This window comes from Scyliorhinus torazame, chromosome 7 (genome assembly GCF_047496885.1).
Source record: "Scyliorhinus torazame isolate Kashiwa2021f chromosome 7, sScyTor2.1, whole genome shotgun sequence".
Classification (NCBI taxonomy): Eukaryota; Metazoa; Chordata; class Chondrichthyes; order Carcharhiniformes; family Scyliorhinidae; genus Scyliorhinus; species Scyliorhinus torazame.
In genome coordinates this window covers 150,583,103-150,604,504 of record NC_092713.1, presented here as the reverse complement: position 1 = coordinate 150,604,504, position 21,402 = coordinate 150,583,103, and the positions used below count along the sequence as shown (strand labels likewise).

At 47.8% G+C, this 21,402-nt stretch overlaps 1 protein-coding gene across 1 annotated transcript in view; it reads right to left on the bottom strand.

Annotated features, from left to right (window-relative positions):
- fam163aa (family with sequence similarity 163 member Aa) overlaps positions 1–13,929 on the bottom strand; it is a 650,732-nt gene extending 636,803 nt beyond the window's left edge. The window contains exon 1 of the mRNA XM_072511626.1: positions 12,545–13,929. The gene's annotated coding sequence lies outside the window, so the exon portion shown is untranslated. The remainder of the gene's footprint in view (positions 1–12,544) is intronic.
- Positions 13,930–21,402: the final 7,473 nt, after the last annotated feature.

Below are 21,402 nucleotides of genomic sequence, written 5' to 3'. Positions count from 1 at the left end.
CTCACCCTCCATCCTCAGTGACTCTCACCCTCCATTCCCCAGTAACCCTCAGCATCCATCCCTCAGTGACTCTCACCCTCCATCCCTCAGTGACTCTCACACTCCATCCCTCAGTGACTGTCACCCTCCATTCCTCAGTGACTCTCACCCTCCATCCTTCAGTGACTGTCACCCTCCATTCCTCAGTAACTATCATCCTCCATCCCTCAGTAACCCTCAGCCTCCATCCCTCTGTGACTCTCACCCTCCATCCTTCAGTGACTCTCACCCTCCAACCCTCAGTGACTCTTACCCTCCATCCTCAGTGACTCTCACCCTCCATCCTTCAGTGATTCTCACCCTCCATCCCTCAGTAACCCTCAGCATCCATCCCTCAGTGACTCTCACCCTCCATCCCTCAGTGACTCTCACACTCCATCCCTCAGTGACTGTCACCCTCCATTCCTCAGTGACTCTCACCCTCCATCCTTCAGTGACTGTCACCCTCCATTCCTCAGTAACTATCATCCTCCATCCCTCAGTAACCCTCAGCCTCCATCCCTCTGTGACTCTCACCCTCCATCCTTCAGTGACTCTCACCCTCCAACCCTCAGTGACTCTTACCCTCCATCCTCAGTGACTCTCACCCTCCATCCTTCAGTGATTCTCACCCTCCATCCCTCAGTAACCCTCACCCTCCATTCCTCAGTGATTCTCACCCTCCATCCTTCAGTGACTCTCACCCTCCAACCCTCAGTGACTGTCACTCTCTATCCCTCAGTGACTATCATCCTCCATCCCTCAGTGACTATCATCCTCCATCCCTCAGTGACTCTCACCCTCCATCCCTCAGTGACTCTCATCCTCCAACCCTCAGTGACTCTCCCCCATCATCCCTCAGTGACTCTCACCCTCAAACTCTCAGTGTCTCTCTCCCTCCATCCCTCAGTGACTCTCAACCTCCATCCCTCAGTGACTCTCACCCTCCATCCCTCAGTGACTCTCACCCTCCATCCCTCAGTGACTCTTACCCTCCATCCCTCAGTGACTCTCACCCTCCATTCCTCAGTGACTCTCACCCTCCATCCCTGAGTCATTCTCATCCTCCATCCCTCCGTGACTATTGCTCCTCCACCCTCCATCCCTCAGTGACTCTCACCCTCCATCCCTCAGTGACTCTCTCCCTCCAATCCTCAGTGACTCTCACCCTCCATCCCTCAGTGACTCTCACCCTCCATCCCTCAGTGACTGTGTTAGGGAACTGGAGCTGAAGCTGGATGAACTTCGGATCATCGGGGAGGCAGAGGGGGTGATTGAGAAGAGTTACAGGGAAGTAACCACACCCAAGGTACATGACAAGAATAGCTGGGTTACAGTCAGGGGGAAAAAAACAAACAGGCAGACAGTGCAGGGATCCCTCGTGGCCGTTCCCCTTCAAAACAAGTATACCGTTTTGGATGCTGTTGGGGGGGATGACCTACCGGGGGAAGGCCCTAGCGGCCAGGTCTCTGGCACTGAGTCTGGCTCTGGGGCTCAGAAGGGAAGGGGGGAGAATAGAAAAGCAATAGTTGTCGGAGATTCAATGGTTAGGGGAATAGATAGGAGATTCTGTGGTCGCGAGCGAGACTCCCGGAAGGTATGTTGCCTCCCGGGTGCCAGGGCCAGGGATGTCTCGGATCGTGTCTTCAGGATCCTTAAGGGGGAGGGGGAGCAGCCAGAAGTCATGGTGCACATTGGTACCAACGACATAGGTAGGAAAAGGGGTGTGGAGGTAATAAACAAGTTTAGGGAGTTAAGCTGGAAGTTGAAAGCCAGGACAGAAGAGTTGTCATCTCTGGTTTGTTGCCGGTGCCACGTGATAGCGAGGCTAGGAATAGGGAGAGAGTGCAGTTGAACACGTGGCTGCAGGAATGGTGTAGGAGGGAGGGCTTCAGGTATTTGGATAATTGGAGCGCATTCTGGGGAAGGTGGGACCTGTACAAGCAGGACGGGTTGCATCTGAACCAGAGGGGCACCAATATCCTGGGAGGGAGGTTTGCTAGTACTCTTCGGGAGGGTTTAAACTAATTTGGCAGGGGAATGGGAACCGGATTTGTAGTCCAGCAACTAAGGTAGCCGATATTCAGGACGCCAAAGCATGTAATGGGGCAGTGGGGAAGGGAACACTGACAAAGGAGAGTATTTGCAGGCACGGAGATGGGTTGAAGTGTGTATACTTCAACGCAAGAAGCATCAGGAATAAGGTGGGTGAACTTAAGGCATGGATCGGTACTTGGGACTACGATGTGGTGGCCATCACGGAAACTTGGATAGAAGAGGGGCAGAAATGGTTGTTGGAGGTCCCTGGTTATAGATGTTTCAATAAGATTAGGGAGGGTGGTAAAAGAGGTGGGGGGGTGGCATTATTAATTAGAGATAGTATAACAGCTGCAGAAAGGCAGTTCGAGGAGTATCACCCTATTGAGGTAGTATGGGTTGAAGTCAGAAATAGGAAAGGAGCAGTCACCTTGTTAGGAGTTTTCTATAGGCCCCCCAATAGTAGCAGAGATGTGGAGGAACAGATTGGGAAACAGATTTTGGAAAGGTGCAGAAGTCATAGGGTAGTAGTCATGGGCGACTTTAACTTCCCAAATATTGAGTGGAAACTCTTTAGATCAAATAGTTTGGATGGGGTGGTGTTTGTGCAGTGTGTCCAGGAAGCTTTTCTAACACAGTATGTAGATTGTCCAACCAGAGGAGGGGCAATATTGGATTTAGTACTGGGTAATGAACCAGGGCAAGTAATAGATTTGTTAGTGGGGGAGCATTTTGGAGATAGTGACCACAATTCTGTTACTTTCACTTTAGTAATGGAGAGGGATAGGTACGTGCAACAGGGCAAGGTTTACAATTGGGGGAAGGGTAAATACGATGTTGTCAGACAAGAATTGAAGTGCATAAGTTGGGAACATAGGCTGGCAGGGAAGGACACAAGTGAAATGTGGAACTTGTTCAAGGAACAGGTGCTACGTGTGCTTGATATGTATGTCCCTGTCAGGCAGGGAAGAGATGGTCGAGTGAGGGAACCATGGTTGACAAGAGAGGTTGAATGTCTTGTTAAGAGGAAAAAGGTGACTTATGTAAGGCTGAGGAAACAAGGTTCAGACAGGGCATTGGAGGGATACTAGATAGCCAGGAGGGAACTGAAGAAAGGGATTAGGAGAGCTAAGAGAGGGCATGAACAATCTTTGGCGGGTAGGATCAAGGAAAACCCCAAGGCCTTTTACACATATGTGAGAAATATGAGAATGACTAGAGCGAGGGTAGGTCCGATCAAGGACAGTAGCGGGAGATTGTGTATTGAGTCTGAAGAGATAGGCGAGGTCTTGAATGAGTACTTTTCTTCTGTATTTACAAATGAGAGGGGTGATATTGTTGGAGAGGACAGTGTGAAACAGATTGGTAAGCTTGAGGAAATACTTGTTAGGAAGGAAGGTGTGTTGGGCACTTTGAAAAACTTGAGGATAGACAAGTCCCCCGGGCCTGACGGGATATATCCAAGGATTCTATGGGAAGCAAGAGATGTAATTGCAGAGCCGTTGGCAATTATCTTTTCGTCCTCACTGTCAACAGGGGTGGTACCAGGGGATTGGAGAGTGGCGAATGTCGTGCCCCTGTTCAAAAAAGGAACTAGGGAATTACACGGCCAGTTAGTCTTACTTCGGTGGTAGGCAAAGTAATGGAAAGGGTACTGGAGGATAGGATTTCTGAGCATCTGGAAAGACACTGCTTGATTAGGGATAGTCAGCACGGATTTGTGAGGGGTAGGTCTTGCCTTACAAATCTTATTGAATTCTTTGAGGAGGTGACCAAGCATGTGGATGAAGGTAAAGCAGTGGATGTAGTGTACATGGATTTTAGTAAGGCATTTGATAAAGTTCCCCATGGTAGGCTTCTGCACAAAGTAAGGAGGCATGGGATAGTGGGAAATTTGGCCAGTTGGATAACGAACTGGCTAACCGATTGAAGTCAGAGAGTGGTGGTGGATGGCAAATATTCAGCCTAGATCCCAGTTACCAGCGGTGTACCGCAGGGATCAGTTCTGGGTCCTCTGCTGTTTGTGATTTTCATTAATGACTTGGATGAGGGAGTTGAAGGGTGGGTCAGTAAATTTGCAGACGATACGAAGATTGGTGGAGTTGTGGATAGTAAGGAGGGCTGTTGTCGGCTGCAAAGAGACATAGATAGGATGCAGAGCTGGGCTGAGAAGTGGCAGATGGAGTTTAACCCTGAAAAGTGTGAGGTTGTCCATTTTGGAAGGACAAATATGAATGTGGAATACAGGGTTAACGGTAGAGTTCTTGGCATTGTGGAGGAGCAGAGAGACCTTGGGGTCTATGTTCATACATCTTTGAAAGTTGCCACTCAAGTGGATAGAGCTGTGAAGAAGGCCTATGGTGTGCTCGCGTTCATTAACAGAGGGATTGAATTTAAGAGCCGTGAGGTGATGATGCAGCTGTACAAAACTTTGGTAAGGCCACATTTGGAGTACTGTGTACAGTTCTGGTCGCCTCATTTTAGGAAGGATGTGGAAGCTCTGGAAAAGGTGCAAAGAAGATTTACCAGGATGTTGCCTGGAATGGAGAGTAGGTCTTACGAGGAAAGGTTGAGGGTGCTAGGCCTTTTCTCATTAGAGCGGAGAAGGATGAGGGGCGACTTGATAGAGGTTTATAAGATGATCAGGGGAATAGATAGAGTAGACAGTCAGAGACTTTTTCCCCAGGTGGAACACACCATTACAAGGGGACATAAATTTAAGGTGAAAGGTGGAAGATATAGGAGGGATATCAGAGGTAGGTTCTTTACCCAGAGAGTAGTGGGGGCATGGAATGCACTGCCTGTGGAAGTAGTTGAGTCGGAAACATTAGTGACCTTCAAGCAGCTATTGGATAGGTACATGGATTACGGGAAAATGATATAGTGTAGATTTATTTGTTCTTAAGGGCAGCACGGTAGCATTGTGGATAGCACAATTGCTTCACAGATCCATGGTCCCAGGTTCGATTCCGGCTTGGGTCATTGTCTGTGCGGAGTCTGCACGTCCTCCCCGTGTCTGCGTGGGTTTCCTCCGGGTGCTCCGGTTTCCTCCCAAAGTCCAAAGATGTGCGGGCTAGGTGAATTGGCCAATGATAAATTGCCCTTAATGTCCAAATTGCCCTTGGTGTTGGGTGGAGGTGTTGAGTTTGGGTAGGGTGCTCTTTCCAAGAGCTGGTGCAGACTCAGGGGGCCGAATGGCCTCCTTCTGCACTGTAGATTCAATGATAATCTATGATTAATCTAGGACAAAGGTTCGGCACAACATCGTGGGCCGAAGGGCCTGTTCTGTGCTGTATTTTCTATGTTCTATGTTCTATGTCACCCTCCATCCCTCAGTAACCCTCAGCCTCCATCCCTCAGTGACTCTCACCCTCCACCCCTCAGTGATTCTCACCCTCCATCCCTCTGTGACTATTGCTCCTTCACCCTCCATCCCTCAGTGACTCTCACCCTCCATCCCTCAGTGACTCTCACCCTCCAACCCTCAGTGACTGTCACCCTCCATCCCTCAGTGACTCTCACCCTCCATCCCTCAGTGACTCTCACCCTCCATCCCTCAGTGACTCTCACCCTCCATCCTTCAGTGACTCTCACCCTCCATCCCTCAGTGACCCTCACCCTCCATTCCTCAGTGACTCTCACCCTCCATCCCTCAGTGACTGTCAACCTCCATCCCTCAGTGACTCACCCTCCATCCCTCAGTGACACTCACCCTCCATCCCTCAGTGACTCACCCTCCATCCCTCAGTGACTCTCACCCTCCATCCCTCAGTGACTCTCACCCTCCATCCCTCAGTGACTCTCACCCTCCATCCCTCAGTGACTGTCAACCTCCATCCCTCAGTGACTCACCCTCCATCCCTCAGTGTCTCTCACCCTCCATCCCTCAGTGACTCTCACCCTCCATCCTTCAGTGACTCTCACCCTCCATCCCTCTGTGACTCTCACCCTCCATCCCTCAGTGACTCTCACCCTCCATCCTTCAGTGACTCTCACCCTCCATCCCTCAGTGACTGTCAACCTCCATCCCTCAGTGACTCACCCTCCATCCCTCAGTGACTCACCCTCCATCCCTCAGTGTCTCTCACCCTCCATCCCTCAGTGACTCTCACCCTCCATCCCTCAGTGACTCTCACCCTCCATCCCTAAGTGACTCTCACCCTCCATCCCTCAGTGACTCTCACCCTCCATCCCTCAGTTACTCTCACACTCCATCCCTCAGTGACTCTAACCCTCCATCCCGCCGTTACTATTGCTCCTTCACCCTCCAAACTTTGGTGATTGTTCCTCGCACACTCTAGTAACACTATGAACATATTTAGGTCTAGCAGTGTCTACATTTGCATTGGGCTGGAAGTGTACTGAAGTTCTCCCGCACATACTCTCGGAACATTCGTCCCTCTCTGCCCTTTATGCTACTACTCGCCCAGTGTATATTTGGAAAATTGAAGTCCCCGTCGTAACTACTCCTTAATGTTTGCACCTCTCTGTAATTTTCTTTCAAATTGGTTCTTATACATCCTTTCCACTAGTGGGTGGCCGATAGACTTTGCCAAGCAATGTAATTGTAGCTTTAATTGTACCTTAGCTTGAGCCAAATATTGCTCTGCACATGTATATAAACATAGTATTTTGTGTAATATAGTCCCTTGAAGTCATTGACCAAATTATCACATTGTGAATGCAGATTTTCCATCGATGGTCACTTTGGATATCTGGTTATGTAAATAATGTGACTTGACATTCTCAGACGTGAGTTAATAAACCCATAACAGAGAATCAATATTTTAAATTGGATGAGGACAAATTTGGCTTGAATGATTGAGTGTGATTAAGGTACCTGGCTGGAGTTATTATTAACTTGGCTGTTAGAAGTACGTTCATTTCAATTGAAGTGTCTGCCGGCAAAACTGGCAGATTTAAGAAAACCCTTTAAAATTTCATTAAAAAAGTATTTAATATTATATATTTAAAATTAAAACTATGTGGTTTGAATTTATTTTGACAATGATTTACATTGTATTCATGGGCAGCACGGTAGCACAAGTGGGTAGCACTGTGACTTCACAGCGCAAGGGTCCCAGGTTTGATTCCCCGTTGGGTCATATATTTACATAGATACAGGGCCACTGTCTGTGAGGCGTCTGCACGTTCTCCCCGTGTCTACATGGATTTCCTCCGGGTGCTCCGGTTTCCTCCCACAGTCCAAAGACGTGCCGGTTAGGTGGATTGGCCATGCTAAATTGCCCTTAGTGACCAAAAAGGTTGGGAGGGGTTATTGGGTTACGGGGATAGGGTGGAAGTGAGGGCTTAAGTGGGTCGGTGCAGACTCGATGGGCCGAATGGCCTCCTTCTGCACTGTATGTTCAATGTATTGTTAATATGTACTCAAGTGTTTTCAAGGGTAAAAGGCTATATTGAGGGATTACAGTTGCAGTTTGAACTTTTCAAAGCATTTTCCATTGCTTTAACAGCATATCTGAAACTACTGTTGTGCTGGCTGGCTCCTCCCCATACCCCGAGGGATTATTGTCACAGTGAACAAGTAATTAACTCCTTGCTTCAATTTGCCACATTGAATTGCTGAATGTACCGACATGTTGTATTATTTTATTTAAGTATCAGCTTGAAGCGACACGCTGCCTGTTGAAAGGTTCTTGTTGAACCAATTCTTTTGAGGTGGAGCGATCAAGTAATAACAATTACATGATTTGTAGGCCAGTTTACGCAAGTAGTGGGCATTTTGTTACATAAATTCCACATCCTGTAGCACCTGCAGGGGTCAGACTTAGTGGAAAAAATGGAATGATTTAAACAATGTTGAAAGCACTCAGTGAAACTGAGATCATAAAATACCCGCGTTTTCACTGACAAACTGAGCAACTGTATTTAAAGAACTAAAGAAAAGTCTTTTGACTTTTGAATTCATGGCAGGCCAGGAAGGACTTGTCTTCGCAACATCTTTCTGCTGCCCCATTGCAAACCATTGCCACAACTCCTTCAGGGGCACAGGTCAATTAATTTCTGTTTAAATTCTAATTTGTACTGAGTGGGGCTTAGGCTGAAAGGCTGGCAGTAATGTACGGTGGCTGCAGTGGTGGAGAGTTGGTGTGGTCTTGTGTCTGAAAAGGTGAAAGCTTGTTCTTTTGACACTGGAAATGAAAGAAAGATTTTCTCCCTAATAAAGGAATATTGAAGACTCTATGAATTGACCCATTTCTACAGTTGCAACCAGTCAGGAAGAAGGCACCAGAAAACTGGACCATTTATCTTGCTGGAGACAATTGACAGTGATCTGGTAGTATGGTGCACCTAACACTTCAATTTCTGGTGACAACATTAAGATTCATTGTTATTTATCAATTGTGGTCATGTTTTGAACTGCAGATTTGTTTCAAAGGAAATAGGGAAGACTATACATTGGGCAAGGATGAATGAACAAAATGTCCAAGGAAAACATCAAACAATGGTCTGTGTTTTTTTACAATTCAGTAATGTCCCTACCCTGTTAATCATTACTTTTATTATCTTCCCCTTCCAATCTATTTAAATGCACACGTGTAAAATTAAATCATGGCTGCAAAGAGGAAAGGGTACATGCATTTACTAAATGCAATTTGGGCGGGGGAGGGGGTGGGGAATCAGGTGAATTTACATAATGATGATGCAGAAAGATGATAAAAATCAAACACTTGCAATAAAAAGAGTTGTTTACAGGAATAAATAAAGAGGCAGTGGATGTTATGTCAGAACACCGATGACTATTAAGAACAATTGTTCTCAAAGGCGATTAGTGTTTGGAGGCCTCTTGCAAACATTAGATCCAAAAATAGGGATAAATGATATTGAAAACAATTCTGTCTTTCATTTTATATCTGGCAAACAAATGAAAAGAAGTTGGCAATAAGGTTTGGTGAAAGGTGCAAAGACTTGGGTTGCTGGATTATACCAGAGAGCCTGCAAGCAGACTAATGTTATTTCAACCTGATGCCTGATATAATGGCAATACCCTTATTATTTGCCAATGTTAGACTGGTGGAAGCATTTAAAGTGGGCTTATAGATTTGTTGGAAAATGGTCCCTGGGACACCAGTGCAATGAAATGCAGGAGCCTGATGCCCACGACTGTTGCAGAAAAGAAGTACTGCCTTGGCCACGCAGCTGTGGTGTGCTGCAGATCTCATGGTCAGCTTGTGGCTTCACCCCAGGAAAAGAATCCCGAAACTGCATCTCACAGTGACACCATACAGCTATGGAAAACAAAAGTAATTTGGACAGGATAATGTATTAAAGTATGCATCATGTGCATAGTTTGGCGAACAATCTGTTTTATGTCAACCAAAATGATTAAATTTGGGAATAAAATACTGGTTCCTATTGGAATCCCATTACATTACGGAACTTTGAGTCATTGGTACCCTCCAGGCAAAAGCCTACAAGCAATAATACATTTGACCATCCAATTCCATCCGTATTCTGGGTTTTAAATCTATACTGAAATGCTCCAGCATTTCCCACATCAGTAAGCCTTGGATGATTTGGTGATGTGTAGAAGAACAGTTGCCCAATTCCTCCTGTTAACACGGTTCATTATGCTAATTGTCCTCACAGGAATGTTTCCTTGTTTTTTTGGGATAACAATTGGAAACACATTTAAATAAGATAGAAATACACAAAGTCACCAAAAGGAGCTCTTTTCAAGTCTCAAGGTACAGAATGTAAGAATATTAATATTTTTGTCTGTTATGCTTCTTTCTAACAGTCACGCAGACAGAATTGGTTTAAACTGTGTCCTGGAAAAATAAACCTGTCTGCCCCCCTCAGTGGTGCAGATCACAGAGAAGGATGTGCTTATTGTTCTGTACAGGTAGGCAGTGTAAAAAGGTGGAGAAATATTGAGCTTAAACAATTAAGATTGAAACGAACAAGTTTTAAAAAACGGAAGCTTTTAATCACAGCTGGGGATGGTGGAAAGGCAGGGGATTGCTGAATTATATAAAGCAGTTTGGTGCTATGAGATCATGCATCAAAGGTTATTTTCAAGAAAGCTGGGGCTCGGGAGGATCAATGATTAGGAGATATCTGTATGGTGTGAATAGGCTTGAGACTGCTCATCTATTTTTGCCAACAACTCGGGAATCATGTTAGATCAGATTGTGCTGCATTTCCACATGAAGGACTCCATGAAGAAAATGGTATAAAAATAATTGTCTTATATTTAGTTTGAAAGAAAGGGGTGGCTGTTCGATCACCAGTGACATGAGCAGGCTTGGAGAAGCTATTTCCACAATTTCTCAATAAAATCCATGCATGTGTTAGGTACCGAGTTAATGCACAGAACATTGTGTTGGTGTTTGGGGTTCTTAAAGATTAATGTTCTATCAATAATGAATGAAGTAAATAATTAGTCATTTAATGAAACTAGCTATGTGAATCTGTCTGACCCAACAATCCCCCCCCCCCCCACATCTATTTAATGATCTTCCCTCTCTCACCCTCCAGCTTTTACACTCTACAATGACTGTTGTATTCCCACTTGCCATCCTTCCGTGACCATTCCTCCCTTACGCTCCGACCTTCGGTTACATCACTTCCAAGGACCTCCAACCCTACATCTCCCTGACACATTGCTCTGCCTGAATGCTTGGGCCTTCCTGCAGCTCATGGCTGTTCCACACCCGGAATGCTTGGCTGATGCCCAGTGTTGAGCTGTCCTGACTGTAGACCCAATTAGACATTGAGAAGCCCGAAGGCACTGTCTTTGCAGCCCCTGTAAAATTCACCCCCCCCCCACCCCCATAACCACTGACTCCATTCCTCTCCTTGTCTCAGGTTGGATGGATCAGGCTCACATATGATCCTGGGATGAGGGTCTGGTCACATATCCACACCATCACTGGGACTGGCTATTTCCGGTAATACGGCCTATCAATTCCTCCCCTACGTCAGCTCACCTGCTCCCGAAACCTTCATCTAAACCTTCTGCAACCATTAAACTTAACTATTGTGATGCATTCCTGGCAGTTCCCCCACCACAAACTTGGTGTCATTCAGATTTCTACCGCATGTGTCCCAACTGGCACCAAGTCCCCTTAACCTATCTCCCCTCTGCTCACTCCTACTCACTGGCTTCTGGTTAAGCAATGCATCGAATTAAAAAATTCTCACCATTATTTTCAAATCCCTCCATGGTCTCACCCCCGTCCCCTTCCCTATCCCTGTAATCTCCCCCGGCCCCACAACCGCCTCCCCCCACCCCCCCAGGATACCTATGCGATCATCTTATTCTGGCCAGTTAGCAATCCCCATTCTCGACCGATAGATAGAACATACAGTGCAGAAGGAGGCCATTTGGCCCTTCGAGTCTGCACCGACCCACGTTAAGCTCTCACTTCCACCCTATCCTCGTAACCCAATAACCCCTCCTAACCTTTTTAGTCACTAAGGGCAATTTACCATGGCCAATCCACCTAACCTGCACGTCTTTGGACTGTGGGAGGAAACCGGAGCACCCAGAGGAAACCCACGCAGACACGGGGAGAACGTGCAGACTCCGCACAGACAGTGACCCAGTGGGGAATCAAATCTGGGACCCTGGCGCTGTGAAGCCACAGTGCTAACCACTGTGCTACCATTCTAACTGCTCTACATCCAATGGTTTGTCATCAGCTGCCCAGATCCTGAGCTGTGCAATCCTCTCATCCATCTTTCCACTTTGCCTATCTCTTATCAGCCACTCCTTTACATCTCCCTTCCATAGCCACATTGTGGACCGATCATTCCTTTTTTGGTTTGATGATTTGGTTCAATGGCAAGTATTGACTTTATTGGGTTCCTGTGAAGCGCCTTGTGATCTTTTTTTCACGGAAAAGGCGTTATACAAATGCACGTTCCCTGGCTGAGAAGCTGAGTTGATTCTGATTGCACCTACACTTCCAATCTCCACTGAAAAGGCAGAGGCATTGAAAAAAAGGGGGGCGATGAATGGGTTTAGAAAGCCAATGATAGATTTTAAATGTATTCACCCACCGGCCGCTTTTGGCGATCATCAAGGAGGAATTTAACAGATTTACTTGGGGAGCATTTGATGTTTACAACAGGCCCTCCCTCCTGCAGGAACGTTCCCTGCGGGGGAGCTCCCCCCATGGAGCAGACGCGGACCGAAACGATTCACATCACCGTGTTCCCACAAATCTCCTGGCCAAGCCACACAAACAAACAAGCAAGGCTGCAGCTCCCGGCACACGGGGCTGTTCTGTCAGACAAGCAGCTTAAAGAGCGACCGGTGCACATCCCATTTGTTAAAGCGAATCACATTGCACCAAATCAACATTCAGCATGCACATTGCAAAATAACTCCCTAATCCCTAACCCATGGGAATAATCATGCAGTTCCTCAAAATAATAAATACCCCCCCCCCCCCCCCCCCCCGGGGCAATTTCAATTTAAGGAATTGGGAATCCAATAAGAGTTGATTTCTCAGCTTACCTTTGCGTGCTTGGTCAGAGATCTGTCTTCAAATCCCTTCTTTCTTCAGTCCTGTCCTTGGGGACAGTGGATGCCAGTTTCAGTGCGGATGAGTGGAGAGGTTTAAGTTGTGTTCCTTATAGTCCAATGACCACCGCCAGGCCGCCCCGGGTTAGTCCATTGCCGTGAAGCAGTCTGCAAGTTCCGTGCCCTGGTTGATTTTCTTTCTTTCTTTCTGGTCCCCTCAGCTCCTTGGCCCGAGCCCGGGAGATCCGGAATGCTGGTGAACACACGGGATCATTGCTGACGCCAAGTGCGAGCGGAGAGAGAAAATGAAAGGGTGATATCTCGCAGTGAGAGGATACAAGGCAGAGGTCCGGCGACTGCTTCTTCACGACACGGAGTTGAACAAGATCCCGGGAAGAGTGGGGATGGTTCGGATGGGGTTTCGAATCTGGCTGTCAGAAAACGCGTGTCCACATCCCCCAAGGTATCCAGTCTGTGTGACCGGCCAGATACCCTCAACAGCTCGCCCTGGACTGGTATCCGGATCCACTTGAAACTGACCAGTCCCGAATCAGTCCTGAAACTGACCAGTCCCGAATCAGTCCTGAAACTGACCAGTCCCGAGCTACTCCTGAAACTGACCAGTCCCGAATCAGTCCTGAAATTGACCAGTCCCTAATCAGTCCTGAAACTGACCTGTCCCGAATCGGTCCTGAAATTGACCAGTCCCTAATCAGTCCTGAAACTGACCTGTCCCGAATCAGTCCTGAAATTGACCAGTCCCTAATCAGTCCTGAAACTGACCTGTCCCGAATCAGTCCTGAAATTGACCAGTCCCGAATCAGTCCTGAAACTGACCAGTCCCGAGCTACTCCTGAAACTGACCAGTCCCGAGCTACTCCTGAAACTGACCAGTCCCGAATCAGTCCGGAAATTGACCAGTCCCGAATCAGTCCGGAAATTGACCAGTCCCGAATCAGTCCAGAAACCATTCAATCCTGAACCATTCCTGCTGACCCAGCCTTGAAACGGGCCAAACCTCTGGTGACTGGCGAGGTGAAGAGAGATTTCTGATTCGAGGAAGTGGCTGGAAGCTGAACTTCAGCTGTCTGGACCAGGAGAGAGGAGAGGAGGGCTGGCAGCTCCCAAGGTTCTGAGCTCTTTCCCTCTCGATGTCTTCCAGAGATGGCTCTGCCTCACAGAACCCAGCTGGTGTCCACTGAGGCGAAAGAAAAGTCCTCCACCTCCCTCGGAATCAGCATCGCAAAACCCTTCACAAACTCTTCCAATTGAGAAATGTTACTTTGTGATGTGGAGCTGTCACAAGCCCTTGGTGCTGAAAAGACAGACGTGTTCGTCCCAGCGCCTTCTTTATCTCGATGAATATTCACGCTCCGCGCCCCCTGCTGAACGAGAATGATCATCCAAGTCTCCAGCAACCAGAGCTCATGATGTCCCTGAATGTCGATCAGTCTCCAAACTCCCTTCGTGTTCCCCCAACCCGCAACTTCCTGTGATTCTTTCACCATTTCCTTCGCTAATTCTCCCTCTCTCTCCCCCGCCCCCCCCCCCCTCCTCCCCACACACACACACTCTCTTTCTCTCTGCCCTGTTTCCATTTCACCTTTTCACTCATTTTTTGAGAGCCTGCATGTTTAGAACTGGAAGAAAGGAAGGGAAGGGAGTTCATTAAATAGGCACATTCAAAGAGCCGGCACAAATGCGATGGTCCGAATGGCCTCTTTCTATGATCTAGCATGTCGCGCTACCGCCAAGCTCCAATATACCACAGGCCAAAGCATCTGGTTCACTGGGTCCAGCTCTATGTGTTTGTGCAGTGATTGGTCCTCACGCCAGGTGGCTGTATGAAGCATCAGTTTGGGCTGGAAATGGTTCAGGTTGTGTCATTTTTCTCTAATAATTTAAAAATCCCCAGGGGCTTTGCAGTGACAGAGGCCAAGCTGCTCAATCCATGCCAATACTATACCCAGGCTTGATACACATTTACAATCAGTGTCACTCTGTGTCCCTGTGCGAAATTCGACATTGAAGGATGTAATCCACTGCCAAACCATGCAGACTTTAAAAAAAAACTTTTATTGAGAATTGTTTTTCAAATATAACACCATCACAATCATATTCAAACAACAATTCCTATATTTGAACCAAACCCCAAAAGAACAAAAAACACTCCCCCCTCCCAACATCTGACAGTGACCAGCTCCCAAAAGTGAGAAATGAATGGCTGCCACGTCAGATAGGACCCTTCCATCGACCCTCTCAGGGTATACCTAATCGTTTCGAAATGTAAAAACTCCATCAGACCACTTAACCACGCCGCAGCACTGGGTGGGACTGAAGATTCCCACATGGTGCTGAAGAAGGGGACCCAAAAGCTCATAAACTTAGAAAAAGTCCAGGGGCGGGATTCTCTGACCCCCCGCCAGGTCGGAGAATCGCCGGGGGCTGACATGAGCCAGGGACTGAGTTTAGGAGGAACTTCTTCACCCAAAGGGTTGTGTATCTATGGAATTCCTTGCCCAGCGAGGCAGTTGAGGCTCCTTCATTAAATGTTTTTAAGATAAAGATAGATAGTTTTTTGAAGAATAAAGGGATTAAGGGTTATGGTGTTCGGGCCGGAAAGTGGGGCTGAGTCCACAAAAGATCAGCCATGATCTCATTGAATGGCGGAGCAGGCTCGAGGGGCCAGATGGCCTACTCCTGCTCCTAGTTCTTATGTTCTTATGTTCTTATGAATCCCGCCCCTGCCGGCCGCCGAATTCTCCGGCACCGGATATTGGGCGGGAGCAGGAGTCGCGCCGCGCCTGTCGGCGGCCACCCCCTGGCAATTCTCCGGCCCGCGATGGGCTGTCATGCCAGTCCCGCTGCTGTCATGCCAGTCCCGCCGCCGTGAATCAAACCACCTATCTTCCCAGCGGGACTGGCGGCACGGGTGGGCTCCGAGGTCCTGTGGGGGGGGGGGGCACGGGGCGATCTGGCCCCGGGGGGTGCCCCACGGTGGCCTGGCCCACGATCGGGTCCCACCGATCCGCGGGCGGGCCTGTGCCGTGGGGGCACTCTTTTCCCTCCGCCTCGGCCACAGCCTCCGTGATGGCCGACGCGTAAGAGACACCCCGCGCGCATGCATGGGGATGACGTCAGCCGCCGCTGACACTCCTGCGCATACGCGGACTTCCACCGCCGGGCAAAGTCCTTTCGGCCCTGGCTGGCGTGGCGCCAAAGGCCTTCCAAGCCAGCCGGTGGAGTGGAAACCACTCCGGCACAGACACAGCCCTTCAAGGTGAGGGCTTGGCCCCTAATGATGTGGAGAAATCCGCACCTTTGGGGCGGCCCGACGCCGGAGTGGTTCCCGCCACTCCATCCCGCCGGGACCCCCCGCCCTGCCGGGTAGGGGAGAATCCTGGCCCAGATATGTGCATAAATATGCCAGATCCCTAGAACACCACTTATACCTATCATCTACTTCTGAGAAGAACACACTCATCCGTGCCCTGGTTAGATGTGCCCTATGGACCACTTTAAACTGAATCAGGCTAAGCCTAGCGCACAAGGAGGTGTAGTTGTCTCTGTGGAGATCCTCACTCCACACCACCACCCACCAAACACATGGCCCAGCTCCCCACACTATTTCCTCTTAACTTACTCCAGTGGAACTTGCTTCACTGACATACGCCAACAATAAATGTCTGAAATCTTCTCGTCCCCCAACATCCACCACCAAAAAAACCCTATCCATCAACGAGGGCGGAGGCACCAAGGAGAAGGAAGAAATCTCCCTGAGAACAAAGGTGCAAACCTGATAATACCGAAACAGATTAGTTCTCGGAAGCTGGTACTTGCCCATCCACTCCTCAAAATCAGCAAACCTCCCATCTATGAACAAATACCAAAACTGCTCCGACCCCTCCTCCCTCCATGTCCCAAATAATGAGTCCAAGGCCACCGGTAGAAAATGATGATTCTCACAGATTGGGACCAACAATGAAATAGCACCCAGCTTAAAATGTTGCCTAATTTGCCTCCATATCCTCAAGATGGCCATCACCACCAGACTGGAAATCCATTTTAGCCAGGGTGAATGGGCGGGGAGCCGTAATCAAGGCTCTCAAACTGAAGCCTTTGCTTGCACCTCCCTCCATCCGCCCCCCCACAGACTCCGTCCCGCTGTACCACTACCGCACCAGTGCCTCTTAATATTCACCGCCCAATAATAAAATAACAGATTGGGCAAAGCCCATGACTGCCTCTCCCTTTGCAAAAACACCCTGCAAATCCCTGGGGTCTTGCTCACCCAAATAAAAGAAGGGAAAATTTTACTGGCTTTCACAAAGAATGATTTAGGGAGGAAAATTGGAATGTACTTAAAAAAATATAAAAACCCTGTGAGGATATTCATTTTTACTGACTGAACCCTGTCCCCAAGGTCAGTGGGAGGTTTTCCCACCTCCCCAGGTCAGTCTTCACCGTCTTGACCAGATCCCCAAAATTCAGTTTATGGAACAAGGCCCAATTGTTGGCCACCTTTATACCCAGACTACAGAAGCTTGGCCTGCCTGGCGAAAGGGAAACCTCCCCAGTTTAGATCCGCCCCCTGGGAGATTCAGCAGAATGCATTTGCTTTTGCTCAAATTCAATTTATACCCCAGAGAAGGAGCCAATCCTGCCGAGCAGCTTCATTATCTCCTCTGCACTGGCGAGAGGGTCCGTCACATACAATAACAAATCATCTGCATACACTTATACACTATGCTCCATTCCGCCCCCATCCCCCTCCACTTCATAGATTACCGCAATGCTATGGCCACAGGCTCAATTGCTAAGGTAAACAATAGCGGGGACAGTGGACACCCTGTCTTGTGTCTTTCATCAGGTGGAAATACCTCAACTCAAAGCATTTGTATGAATGCTTGCGGTGGGGGCCCCATCTAAGAGCTGGATCCAACCTATAAATCTGGGTCCAAAAGCAAACCTCCCAAGGGTCTCAAACAAATAACTCCACTCCACCCTATCAAACGCCTTTTCTGCATCTAATTATATAATCATCTCTGGCTCAGGGGCTAGAAAGGGGGATAAAACAACATTAAACAGTGTTCAAACATTGGCTGACATCTGCCTATCCTTAACAAACCCCATCTGCTCCACCGATCTAACCCCTGGGAGGCAGGGCTCTAGGCACATAGCCAAGACCTGTGTGGGTGATACGACCCACACTTATGTTTCTTTAAGATCAAGGACATTTACGCCTGCGCCAATATGGCCAACAATGGTCCTCAAGACATCAAATCCTGAAACATTTCTAACAGCAACGGGGCCAACTGTCCCATAAACATCTTATAGAATTTGATTGGGAATCCATTCGGCCCGGTGCCTCAGACCCATGCATTTCACCACCTCCTCTAAGGTCAGTGGGACTCCATTCCCCCCTTCTCTCCTGCTCCACTATCGGGATGGACAAACTACCAAAGAACTCCAACATTGACAACTCCCTTCAGGGGCTCTGACATGTGCCAGTTATGGTTCCAAATCTCAAAAGCCTTGTAACCTTGGCTAAGGCAGTGACCAACCTGCCACCCGAGTCCTTCACTCGTACTATTTCTCAGAAGCCGCCTGTTGCCTCAGCTGGTATGCTAGCAGGCGACTGGCCTTCTACCCCTGCTCATAAAAATTCTCCCTCACATGCCACAGCTGGCTCACTCCATCTGCAGTTTCTGTCTACTTTCTGGTAGTTCCGGTGTCTGACTTACCGGGTATTGGCGATTCACCTCCAGGATGGAATCCACCGACCTCTGCCATCCACCCTTTCACTCCTCTCCGAATGTGCCTTGTAACAAACGATCTCTCCTCTAATAACCACCTTCAAAGCCTCCCACAACATGGAAGGTGAAATCTTCCCACTTCTGTTAAACTCCAGATACTCCTCAATGGCAGAGGAAACCCTCTCATAAAATCCCTTATCCGCCAACAGTGACGATCTCCATGACGATCTCCATGGGGGGGCCTTGAGCAAAGCCTGGCCCCACCACCAAATTCACAAAATGTGGAACATGATCAGAGCTTACTATCTCTGACTACCCCGTCCCACGTGGTGATGATCGCACGTGGTGGTTCACCTGCACGGGACTTCTGCCTCAATGACATGTGGGTACGATCCAACTCAGGAGGGCCGCCACTGCCCCCTCCCCACCATCTTCCAATACAACTGCAGCATGAACTTTAACGAGCTTGGACTTGCCAAACCCTCCGGCAACCCAACCATCCTCAAGTTCTGTCTACGAGACTCATTTTCCAAGTCATCCACCTTGGCCCTTAATATTTTGTTATCGGCTGCCACCCGTACCATCTCCCCATCCAGGGCGGTGATCTGATCACTCTGTCTAGACAGAACTACTTCCTTCTCCTTCAGCTCTACACCCTGCACCTTCACCACCTCGTCCGAATTACAAACGTTGAAACATGTACTGACAATGAAAGGGATGAAATCGTCAGCTATCACTCGATCCGAAGGTTGTGAGTTTTTGCATGGGTCTTCACGTGAGTGAGCAAGCAGATTCTTGACCCACAGCTCTTTGGGCATGTGGTGCTGAATGTCCCACGAGGCAGTGGGCTCCAGAGAGCAGTATTTGCTTCTTATTCTCTGCTGCTGCTGTGTCTGATCATTAAGACACTTGGACTCAAAGCACGATGCACCTTGATTAGATGTCGCCATTTTGAACACTCAGTAGCAATTCTCTCCCAGTTAGCCATTAATGCCAATGCTGTCATGCTTCAAGGAGAGCCTCTGAGTGCTGATGAAGTGTTTTCTTTGTCCTCCTCTGGAACCTTGACCATTTGAGAATTGAGAAAACGACCTGGTGAAGTAGGTACCTTCCAGCTATCCGGACACACACCACGTCCAGTTCATTCTAATTAATTTTGCAGTAGTTTTGCCCAAATACTGGTGGAGCTGGCTTCAAGAAGCTCTCTCAGTTACTCAGAGGTCCTCCCATTGAATCTGGAGGATGTGGCGGAGGCATTACTGAGGGAATTCATTGAGCACTTTGGTGTGTTGCTTATATACTTTCCCAGTCTCATTGAAGTACAAGAGTGTGGTGACGACAACTGTTCTATACAGTAGGATTTTTGTTTACTCACAGAGGTCTTTGTTGTGAAATACTCCCTGCTCACGTTTGTAGAAGTCTGAGCCAGAGCAGTTGATCCCATGTCAGAGCTCCTCAACAATGCTGTCCTTTTGGTAGAGCTGGCTCCCAAAGTTTGGGAAATTCTCAACATATTCCATCAACATATATGTAAGTGGGAAGTTGGCGGACCTTTGCTCACACCAAGACTCCACGCATTCACCCTATAGACTTGGGGGGAAATCTTCAGGAATGTAACAATAGTAGCTATAATTGAAACATGTTGTGGGAACTATCCAAGTATCTCCCTCATTTCTACAGCAGCGGAAATCCTGACACACATTCTCCTGTCTTGCCTACTTCATGTGGCTGAGGAAATCGTCCCAGAGAAATAGTGTGGCTTTAGACTTTCCAGAGAAAACCTCTGACATAGTCTTTGTTACCAGACAAATCCAATAAAAATGAAGAACAGCAGCAACTGTTCATTGTATTCATCGACCTGATCAGCATTTGATTCAGTAAAAGGAATCAATGCTCCATTATCAAATAGCACACTACAAATACAGACAATCAACGCCTCATAGTAGGGAACTCATAGTGTCCAGTTCAACTAACAGTGTTTCTGTTCCACTTTGATGAGGATCATCCTTGGTATAATAGGTTCAATCGGCTTTCAAAAATCACGGATACTGATGAAGCATTAAGCAGTCATGATACCTCTTGTGTAAATTTTAGGGATTGACTTTTTAATGCACTGGTTAGACCAGGTAATTTTCAATTCACCAATTTATTAGTCCACCCTCTTTATTGCCAGATACAATCAGAAAATCCCATCAGTAATGCTGCTCAAGCAATTGTTTAATGAGTTATTGAGGTTTTAATTGCCTGTTGATACACATTCATCATTAATGCATGTAATTGGTGACTGAAGAAGGAATGTTCTGCAGGGAGTAGGGGAAGGATGAGGTTCACTGATAGTGCCGCGCAAGCTCTTGTAAATGGCACAATTAGTCACTCCAGGGAAACATAAACAGTGGGCCAGTCAGGCATGAGAGGAGCTAGCAGAGCAACTCAATCTGGTGGTACAATATGGGCATGATAGTGCAATGGGAATTGCTGAATTAGTAACCCAGTAGCTGCAAGTTCAAATCCAACTTTGCAGTTTAATTATTTGAACTCAGTTAAAGAACATTTAAAAAAAGTTAGTGCCATTATTAGTGACTGTGGTGTTATGGGATTGTTGGAAAGACTCAGTTCGTCCTTTAGGGAAGGAAAACGGCCATCTTTGCCCAGTCTGGCCAAAATGTGACTCCAGACCCACAGCAATATTGTTGCCTCTTAACATCCCCATAGCCTAGCAAGCCACTCAGTTGTATAAAACTGCGACAATGAAGTAATAATAAAACTGGGTAGGCCACCTGGCATCGACCTAGGCATAGGATTTGGACACAGTAAAGGCACAACCAGCCAATTTGACCCTGAAATGTCCTTTCTCAGCTGGGGACCTGCACTGGAATTTGGAAGAAGAATCCAACAACCAGCCAAGAACCAGCCTGACCATACTTGCAGCAGAATCGTATGGATCGACCAGTGTCCAAGGCTTTTCCTTTACTAACCCTGGATCTGTGCCATTTCACTGGCAGGGCAGACCCACCAGAATGGGTAGTAGACAGTCAGGAAGGAGTGATCATGGGAGTCTTCAGTATTTATTCCGGACCTCATGAAGTCTCATGGTAT